This window comes from Schistocerca gregaria, unplaced genomic scaffold (assembly GCF_023897955.1).
Source record: "Schistocerca gregaria isolate iqSchGreg1 unplaced genomic scaffold, iqSchGreg1.2 ptg000077l, whole genome shotgun sequence".
NCBI lineage: Eukaryota > Metazoa > Arthropoda > Insecta > Orthoptera > Acrididae > Schistocerca > Schistocerca gregaria.
This window is the reverse complement of record NW_026061710.1, coordinates 15,918,145-15,929,400: the sequence shown is the minus strand read 5'-3', so window position 1 is coordinate 15,929,400 and position 11,256 is coordinate 15,918,145. Positions and strand designations below refer to the sequence as shown.

At 30.5% G+C, this 11,256-nt stretch overlaps 1 long non-coding RNA gene across 2 annotated transcripts in view; it reads right to left on the bottom strand.

Moving 5' to 3' along the window:
- The window catches only part of LOC126301642 (uncharacterized), a 114,143-nt gene extending 103,479 nt beyond the window's left edge, over positions 1-10,664 (bottom strand). For both annotated transcript variants that reach the window (XR_007553075.1, XR_007553073.1), the window contains exon 1: positions 10,583-10,664. This is a non-coding gene — a long non-coding RNA (uncharacterized LOC126301642). The remainder of the gene's footprint in view (positions 1-10,582) is intronic.
- Positions 10,665-11,256: the final 592 nt, after the last annotated feature.

Genomic DNA, 11,256 nt, shown 5'->3' with positions numbered 1-11,256 from the left:
TTTGGTAATATTGTTTTTCGTTTACTTAAATAGCTTATAATTAGAGCGTGACACTGAAGATGTTAAGGAAGTATTTTTACTTTTAAGTATTTATAAATATAGATATATTATTTTTACAGTGAAAATGTAATGTTTTATTTAAACTATATAAATTTTAGAAATGTTAACGGAGTTTAACCGCTAATATAAAAAGTTAGCAGCTTTCATATTGGCTTTACATTTCCTTAATTGGAACTATTATAGTTCAATTATATTATTAACAGTAATACGCCTCTTTTTGGCTTCAATTAATAAGAATAAGGGTAGTTCATACCAATCTTCCAGGTCGAAACTGACTGCAATATTTCGCTTCTTATTCTATTTAAGGTTGATTGATAATATCAATACTTTTTGAATGCAACACAAATGTTATATTTAACTACAACCCTTTATTCTGCTCATTGTAATGCTCCTTGGTTTCATTCATGGTATAGTCCTCCTAATAGAACTAGAATAAAAAATATTGTTGATACTGTTCAGATTATAATGTCTGAAGTTTTAAAAATAATTACAATTGGTAGAATTAGTGCAATTTCTACATCAAAAATTAAAAAGATTACTGCGATTAGGAAGAATCGTATTGAGAATGGTTTTCATGCTGATCTTTTTGGATCAAACCCACATTCAAATGGTGATCTTTTTTCTCGATCATTAATTAATTTTTTTGATAGTGTTGTTGCCAGGATTATAACAATTATTGGAATAATAAATCTAATGAAAACTCTTGTTGATAGAATTAGAATTGTTTTTCTTGATTTATATCAAGCTTTCTGATTGGAAGTCAAATGTACTATTTATACTAGAAAAACAATTATCTACCTCATCAATAAATAGAGATATATAAGAATAATCATACTACGTCTACGAAGTGTCAGTATCATGCTGCTGCTTCAAATCCAAAGTGATGTCTTGGTGAAAATTGATTTATTGAGTGTCGAAGTAGACATGTTGATAAAAAGATTGTTCCAATAATTACGTGTAAACCATGGAATCCTGTTGCAACAAAGAATGTTGATCCATAAACTGCATCTGCAATGGTAAAAGGTGCTTCTCAATATTCATATGCTTGAAGTATTGTAAAGTATAGTCCTAATAACACTGTGAAGAATAATCCTTGTAGTGCTTGAGTATGATTAGATTCCATTAAACTATGATGTGCTCATGTTACTGTTACTCCTGATGCTAAAAGAATAGCTGTATTAAGTAATGGAATTTGTATAGGGTTAAAGGGTTGAATTCCTATTGGAGGTCATAGTATTCCTAGTTCAATTGTTGGTGCTAATCTTCTTCTAAAGAATGCTCAAAAAAAAGAAACGAAAAATAATACCTCTGATGCCATAAATAAAATTATTCCTCATCGTAATCCAATTGATACAAATCCTGTATGTAATCCTTGATATGTTCCTTCTCGTACTACATCTCGTCATCATTGAATTATAGTTAGTAGGGTAATTCCAAATCCAATTATGAATAAGTTAATATTAAATAGGTGGAATCATTTTGCTAGTCCTGATACTAGGACTATTGCTCCAATTGCTCCTGTTAATGGTCAAGGTCTATAGTCTACTAAGTGGAATGGGTGGTTTGAGTGAGTTGTTAACATAGGTTTAATATACTTCTCTAGAATATAGAGTTCTTAGAATTGAGAAAACATAGGCTTGAATTATTGCTACTGCTGATTCTAGAATTAATAGAAGTATTTGTCCAATAATTAGTAATGAGATTAAGTTTATTGCTATAGATGGTCCTGTGTTTCCTAATAAGGTTAATAATATGTGTCCTGCAATTATATTTGCTGCCAACCATACTGCTAATGTACCTGGTCGAATAACATTACTAATTGTTTCAATTAGTACTATAAATGATATTAATGCAGGCGGTGTACCTTGTGGTACAAGGTGTGTAAATATATGATTAGTATGGTTAATTCATCCAAATAATATAAATCTTAGCCATATAGGTAGGGCAATTGCAAATGTTAATGCTAAATGTCTTGTTCTAGTAAAAATATAAGGGAATAATCCTATGAAATTGTTAAATAATATTATAATAAAAATTGAGATGAAAATGAACGTTGTTCCATTAAATGATTTTGGTCCAAGAAGTGTTTTAAATTCATTATGTAAGGTTAAATTTAGTTTATTTCAGATAATGTTAATTCGTGATGGTGTAAGTCAAAATAGTGATGGGATTAATAATAGTCCTAGAAATGTTCTAGTTCAATTTAATGATAAATTAAAGATGTTAGTTGATGGGTCAAATGTTGAGAATAGATTTGTTATCATTTTCAATTTAAGTTTTTTATTTCAATTGTTCCTTTTTCTGCTCTTTTAATAAGTTTAGGTTTAAATGAGAAGAAGTTTATTTGATTAAACAAGATTAATGTAGCTGAAAATATAATGAATAGTGAGAATCATATAAGAGGGGATATTTGAGGGATTTGGATATAATTTCCCCATCAGAAGTAGTCGTTAATTTACTATTATTTGGTTTAAGAGACCATTACTTACTTTCAGTCATCTGATGAATTTCAAGGTGTACTAATTTTTTTTAGTTACTTTAGATTGACACTCTAATGTTATTTATTTTAACTAACTCCTTAAATTATCTTAGATAATCACTTAATAAATAAATTTACTGAAGTTCTTTCAATTACAATTGGTATAAATCTGTGGTTTGCTCCACAGATTTCTGAGCATTGTCCAAAGAATAATCCAGGTCGATTTATTGTGAATGTTCCTTGATTTAACCGACCTGGCGTTGCATCAATTTTAACCCCTAATGCAGGAACTGCTCATGAGTGTAGAACATCTGATGCTCTTGTTAATACTCGTACTTCTGGAGTGCAGGCTTTCATGGCCGGAATAGTCTTCAGTTAAAACTTCCGGGCTGAGAGGCCATGGTCGATGTATAAAATTTCCACCTGACGTTTCGTCTCCAGTTGCGGGAGACATCTTCCGAGGTCGTCCGGCTACTGCCACTGAGGCTCCAGGTACTCTCGCATTTTGTTGAACACCGAAGATTATCACAAGAAGATTAGTGACCTTTTGGATCCCACTACGTATAAAAAGCTTCAGAAGGATCCTACAAACAAAATTTTGAGAAATACCAATCAACTGGTAAAACAATCTTCTCTTTCTTCGGATGATAAAAAACAACTCTGCAAAACGGAAGCTTATCCTCCCAGGCTATATGGACTCCCGAAGGTACATAAAGCACAGGTACCGTTAAGACCGATTGTGAGTGCTATAGGATCTCCAACACAAGAGGTGGCCAGATATCTCGCCTGCTTGCTGCAACCATACATTGGCAGAACTGACAGTTATATTAAAAACTCGGCACATTTTATTGAAAAACTGAGGGAGATTAACGTTAGCTCAAGTGATATTCTTGTGAGCTTCGATGTAGTGTCATTGTTCACCATGGTGCCTGTAAACGAAGCTATTTCATATATAGCAGATATTTTCCCGACTGACTTAGTGGCTTTATTTAGACACTGCCTGACGACAACTTATTTCCAGTACAACAACGAGTTTTACGAACAGATCGACGGGGTGGCGATGGGAAGCCCTCTCAGCCCAGCAGTTGCCAATTTATTTATGGAGATCTTCGAACAGCGAGCGCTGCAGACTGCCAGTAAAAAGCCAGCTAAATGGTACCGCTATGTTGATGACACATTTGTAGTGTGGACTCATGGTGAAGAAGAGCTGGATGTCTTCTTGGTGCACCTGAACAGTATTAACCCGAAGATACAGTTTACGATGGAGAAAGAGAGCAACGGTCAACTCAATTTCCTGGATGTGTCGGTAATTAAACGGGTGGATGGGACGCTGGGCCACAAGGTATATAGAAAGAACACTCACACGGATCGATACCTCCACAAGGAATCAAACCATCATCCTAGGCAAAAGAGAGGTGTCATGAAAACCTTGGTGGACAGAGCCAACAAAATCTGCGAGCCGGCTTACTTGCAAGACGAATTATATCACTTACGTTCGGCCTTCATGAAAAACGGATATACCAGCAAGGAAATTGATCGAGCGCTCCATCAAAGGAGAAAAGAAGCCAGAATTCCAGAGCAACAACGGTCACCTACTGGAAAAGTTTTCTTACCGTTCATTAATAAAGTCACGGACCGCATCGGCAAAGTTTTGGCTAAACATGGGATCGAAACTATCTTCAGACCCACCAAGAAGATTAAGGAATATTTAAGAACTGCAAAAGACGCTCGACACCCCCTAGCAACACCTGGGGTATACAAAATTCCATGCAGTTGTGGACAAGTATACATTGGAACAACAAAAAGAAGTGTAAACACCCGCTTAGCCGAACATAAGAGAAACTGTCGCTTAGGACACATCGAAAAATCGGCCGTAGCTGAGCATGTTTTTCGAGATGGGAACCACGAAATTAAATTTAATGAGACTAGCGTTCTAGCACGAACATCCCATTATCATGCACGCATGTATAGGGAAGCAATAGAGATCCACAAACACCACAACAATTTTAATAGAAAAGAGGAAGTTTTAAAATTGGACAAAATATGGATGTCGACGTTGCGCAAGAAGAATGACAATCGATTACTCTTAATCGAGAATAATGACGCCTCCAAAGATAGGCATACTGTCGGCATCACGTGACGAATGGTGGTGCCCTCTATGCGCTCTATAAATGCGAGAGTACCTGGAGCCTCAGTGGCAGTAGCCGGACGACCTCGGAAGATGTCTCCCGCAGCTGGAGACGAAACGTCAGGTGGAAATTTTATACATCGACCACGGCCTCTCAGCCCGGAAGTTTTAACTGAAGACTCGTACTTCTGTATTTATTGGTAGGATTGTTCGGTTATCTACATCTAGTAGTCGGAATCCATCATTTTCTAGGTCTTGTTCTGGTGTTATATAAGTGTCAAATTCTACGTCTATGAAGTCTGAATATTCATATCTTCAATATCATTGTCGTCCAATGGTTTTAATTGTAATTATTGCATCTACTGAATCATCAAGTAAATATAATAGTCGTAATGATGGAAGGGCAATAAAAATTAATGTAATTGCTGGTAAAGCTGTTCAGATTGTTTCAATTAAATGTCCATGAAGTATATTACGGTTAGTATAGGCAATAAATAATATATAACTTAGGGCATAACCTACAATTACTGTAATTAATAATAATACGACCATAGTATGATCATGAAAGAATGATAATTGCTCCATTAATGGTGAAGCTCCATCTTGAAGAGATAAATTTGATCATGTTGCCATTAATAAATATTTTCTAATAAAAGGTCAAACCTTTATTTGTAGAGCTTAAATCTACTGCACTAATCTGCCACTTAGAATCTAGAGATTAATGGTAATTCTGAGTAACTATGTTCTGCAGGAGGGTTATTTTGTAGTCATTCTGTTGATCTTCTTATGTTAGCTCTAAATATAATTGCTCGGTTTGTAATCATTCTTTCTCATATAATTACAATGAATATAATGATTCCTACAATAGAAATTGTAGACCCAATTCTCGATACTACGTTTCATGATGTATATGCGTCTGGGTAGTCAGAGTATCGTCGAGGTATTCCTGCTAATCCTAGGAAGTGTTGAGGAAAGAATGTTAAATTTACTCCAATGAATATAATTGTAAACTGGATTTTTAATCATGTATTATTTATAGTTAATCCTGTAAATAGTGGATATCATTGAATGACACCTCCTATAATTGCAAATACTGCTCCTATAGATAATACATAATGAAAGTGGGCTACTACATAATATGTATCATGTAATACAATATCAAGTGATGAATTTGCTAATACTAATCCTGTTAATCCACCAATTGTAAATAGGAAAATAAATCCTAGAGCTCATAATAATGGTGGATTGAACTTGAATTTAGTTCCATATAATGTAGCTAATCATCTAAATACCTTAATTCCTGTAGGTACAGCAATAATTATTGTTGCTGATGTAAAATATGCTCGTGTGTCAACATCCATTCCTACTGTAAATATATGATGTGCTCATACAATAAATCCTATTAGTCCAATTGATAGTATAGCATAAATTATACCTAATGTTCCAAATGATTCAATTTTTCCTCTTTCTTGACATACAATATGTGAAATAATTCCGAACCCCGGTAGAATTAAAATATAAACTTCTGGGTGTCCAAAGAATCAAAATAGATGTTGATATAGAATTGGGTCACCCCCTCCTGCAGGGTCAAACAATGATGTATTTAAATTTCGATCTGTTAATAATATAGTAATAGCTCCTGCTAAAACTGGAAGTGAAAGAAGGAGAAGTAATGCTGTAATAGCTACAGATCATACAAATAATGGTGTTTGATCTAAAGTTATACTTTCTGATCGTATATTAATTGCTGTTGTAATGAAATTCACTGCACCAAGAATAGATGATACACCTGCTAAGTGCAGTGAAAAAATAGCTAGATCTACAGATGCACCCCCGTGTGCAATAGCTCCTGCTAGAGGAGGGTAAACTGTTCATCCTGTACCAGCACCATTATCTACTATAGAAGATGTAAGAAGAAGGGTTAGTGAAGGTGGTAGTAATCAAAAACTTATATTATTTATTCGTGGAAATGCTATATCTGGTGCACCAATTATTAGTGGAACAAGTCAATTACCAAATCCACCAATTATAATAGGAATTACTATAAAGAAAGTTATTACGAATGCGTGAGCTGTAATAATAACATTATAAATCTGGTCATCCCCAATTAGAGATCCGGGTTGGCCAAGTTCAGCACGAATAAGTATTCTTATTGATGTTCCTACTATTCCTGCTCATGCTCCAAATATGAAGTATAAAGTACCAATGTCCTTATGGTTTGTTGAGAATAATCATTTTTGCGGTAAGATGGCTGAATTTTAGGTGGTAGACTGTAAATCTACTTATGAGATGTTTTCTCTCTTATCATATTTAGGTCTTATATTCAATTATGATTCTAGACTGCAATTCTAGAGGTGTAAAATTTTACTAAGGCCTAAAAGATTATTCTTTTAATTATAACTTTGAAGGTTATTAGTTTGATTAACTTAAGTCCTTAGTATAATGAAATTAAGGTTGATGTTGAAATCAATCCTATTGTTGAAATTATTACTGTTATAGGAAGAATGATTCTTGATTTTTGGGACTTTATCTTTATAGATCACGAATTTTCTGTGTATGATATAATTAGAGCTGAGAATCTAATACGTATATAGTAGTAGAGTGTAATTGTAGTTAATACAACTATAATAGTTATAATAGTTGTTATATTGTTTTCTATTAATGATTGTATTACAATTCATTTTGGTAAGAATCCAAGGAATGGTGGTAGTCCACCTAAAGATAATAAAGATAAGAATATTATGAATTTAATTTCGGTTTTTATATTTCTGGCTGAATAAATTTGATTTATGAAAAATAAATTTATTTGCTTAAATAATAAAACTATAATTAATCTTAATAGTGAGTAAATAATGAAGTATAGTTCTCAGATGTTTTCTCTGACTGTTAATGATCTAATTATTCAACCTAGATGTCTGATTGATGAATATGCTAAAAGTTGTCGTAAGGATGTTTGATATAAACCTCCTATTGCCCCAATAATAATTCTTAAGATAATAATTGTTCAAATAAAAGTTCTTAATTGAATACAATAAGATAAGACCATTATTGGGGCGATTTTTTGTCATATTATTAATGTTAAACAATTATTTCATCTTGATGCTCCTATAACTTCTGGAAATCAGAAATGGAAAGGTGCAGCTCCAATCTTTAATAATAGTCTAGATCTAATTATTATTGATGGGATAAATTCTGTTTCCCATCCCATTGGATATTTTATTTGAATCAGCAAAATTGAAAATAATAATATTGTCGATGCTATTGCTTGGACAATAAAATATTTAATTGATGATTCATTTATTATTATATTTTTATTTCTTGTTAGGAGCGGAATAAATGAAAGTAAGTTGATCTCAAGTCCTATTCAAACCCCAAATCAGGAATTTGATGAAATGGACAGGATCATTCCTATCATTAATGTTGATAGGAAGAGAAGTTTTGTAGAGTTGTTGGTCATTAAAAAGGAGAGGATTGATACCTCTATAAATGGGGTATAAACCCATTAGCTTGTTTAGCTTACCTTTTTACATTAAGGTGTTTGATGCACGTTAGTTTTTGATACTAAAGGAGGTAGTTTAATTCTATCTTATGTAATTTTAATGAAGGTAATTTTATTTACTTTATTTACCCTATCAAGGTAACCCTTTAATCAGGCACTTCATTTATTTAATATATAAATCGAAAGTTTTTTTTTGAAATTCTTTTATGTATTATTTTGTTTAATTAGGATTAATTTATCCTGCTCATTTTATTTTTTTTATATATATATATAATAAATAATTTATATTAATATATTACATTTAATTGAAATTAAAGTATTATAAGTTCATCTTACCATTATCAATTGATTATTTTAATGCAATTATTTACCTAGGATTATAGCTACTTATGTTTTTAGCTTAAAATAGGTTATTATAATATAATATATATAATAATATGTAATTTAATATTTAATATTATTATAATTGGATATAATAAATAAAATTATTAATTTAAATATAAAATATTATAATTAATATAAATAATTATATTAATTATTATAATATAATTATGTAAATTATCTATAATTAGATTATTTAACTAATATATATGAAAGTTAACTTAATATAAAAAAAAGAATTCATATTAATAACATATTATATTAAATTACATAATCGTATAAAATATATTTATTATATTATTTAATCTTTCTTTATTTATTAGTGAAAAGAAAGATTAAATAAGAAAGAATATAATACATTTATTGCTATACATGTTCCATATTAATCTTTAATTATATATAATAGAGAAGTTGTTGTGGTCATACATAGGGGCGTTTCTTTTTTTTTGTTAATGTTTGTGGTTTTTTTCTTTTTTTTCTTTAAATATTTGAATCTTTTATTTTTTCCTGAATTAATAGATTTAAAATTTTCTTATTTTTTATTTTTAAAAGTTTTATTCTTGCTTGTTTATTCACTTTTTCTTTGTATTATATGTAAGTTTTGTTAGACTAAATGTTCTTTTTGCAGTAATTTGATTTAATTATCAAGTGATTTTGGATTTAGCAATTGATTTAGTATCGGCATAATTCGTGCCAGCAGCCGCGGTTATACGATTGATACAAGTGAATATTATTGGTTAAAACAGTTGTTTATATTATTAGGGTTGAAATATAAATTTGTAAGGTGAAATGTTAAAATTTATTTGTGGCCCTTTTTATGAGTCTGTGAAATTTAAATAATAAACTAGGATTAGATACCCTATTATTTTAAATGTTAATTATATTTACCAGGATACTATTAGTTAAGGTCTTTAAACCCAAAGAATTTGGCGGTATCTCATTCCATTCAGAGGAACCTACCCCATGATTGATAATACACGATTTACTCTACTTAATTTATTTCTTTGTATATCTCCGTTATCAGAGAATCTTTTTAGAGTTATAATTCTCAAGATTTATAATTATAAAATATTTCAGGTCAAGGTGCAGCTTATAGTTAAGAGGAGGTGGGTTACAATAGATTTTTGTTTATAACGGATTTGATAGTGAAATACTGTTAATGAAGGTGGATTTGATAGTAATTTAATTTATTTAATTTAACTGATATTGGCTCTGAGATGTGTACACATCGCCCGTCGCTCTCATTATTGATTATTCTATTTTATTTTAATGTAGCTTCATTTTGATGAGATAAGTCGTAACATAGTAGATGTACTGGAAAGTGTATCTAGGAAGAGTTTCAAGATATAACTTATTAGTAAAGTGTTTCATTTACACTGAAAATTTTTCTGTGCAAATCAGGATATCTTGATTATTTATTTTATTATATTTATTTTTTGTTTATTTAATTATTTAATATAAATAATTTTATTGTATTTTTGTCTTAGTATATTTTATAGAATTGATTTTTTAAATTATAGTTTATTGGTAATGGAAGTGTTTTATGAAATATTACTTTAAATTTTTTTAAGTAGACTTTATTTATTGTACCTTTTGTATCAGGGTTTATCAAAATTTTAGTATTTATTTTACTTGTCTCGATTTGGGTTGATTTATAAATAATTTATAGTTAATGTATCATAATTATTATTAAATTATTTATAGAAATGAGATGTTAATCGTTTCCCAAGATATCTAGTTTCTTAAGAAAAAATTTAATTTTTTAAAGTTATTTGTTTTTATTTAATTTTTTAAGTAAAAATATTAACTTATTTATTCTTTAAGGGATAAGCTTTGAAGTTAATAACCTATAATTTATTTTATAGAAATATTATAGTAAGCTTTAAACCAGCTATCTTTAAGGTTACGTTTTAGTTCATTATTTTTTATTTTGATTTTATAAATATTTTAGGTTTTTTATTAAGATTATTAATTTAATTTTAAAATTTTTGTAATAATGATAGACTTAGTATATTTATTTGTATTAAATTTTTACCTTGTGAACTTATTATAAGGAACTAGGCAAAATTGATTTCCGCCTGTTTATCAAAAACATGTCCTCTTGTTTATATTTTGAGGTCTGGCCTGCTCACTGAGCATATTTTTAAAGAGCCGCGGTATTTTGACCGTGCAAAGGTAGCATAATCATTAGTCTCTTAATTAGGGCTGGAATGAATGGCTTGACGAGAAATCAACTGTCTCTTAATAAATTTTTGAATTTAACTTTTGAGTCAAAAGGCTTAAATTCTTCTTTAGGACGCGAAGACCCTATAGAGCTTGACATTTTACTTTTATATAGTTTTTTGTTTGTCTTTCTATATTTAATGATGATGTTTTGTTGGGGTGACATGAAGAATAGATAAACTCTTCATTATTATTTCATTTATTTATGTTTGTTATTTTGATCCATAATTTATGATCATAAGATTAAGTTACCTTAGGGATAACAGCGTAATTGTTTTTGAGAGCTCATATCGACAAAGCAGATTGCGACCTCGATGTTGGATTAAGAAAAATTTTGGGTGCAGGAGCCCAATGATTAGGTCTGTTCGACCTTTCAATTCTTACATGATCTGAGTTCAGACCGGCGTGAGCCAGGTCGGTTTCTATCCTAAGATTGTTAATCCATATTAGTACGAAAGGACCATATGGTTAAAATATTTTTTGTTA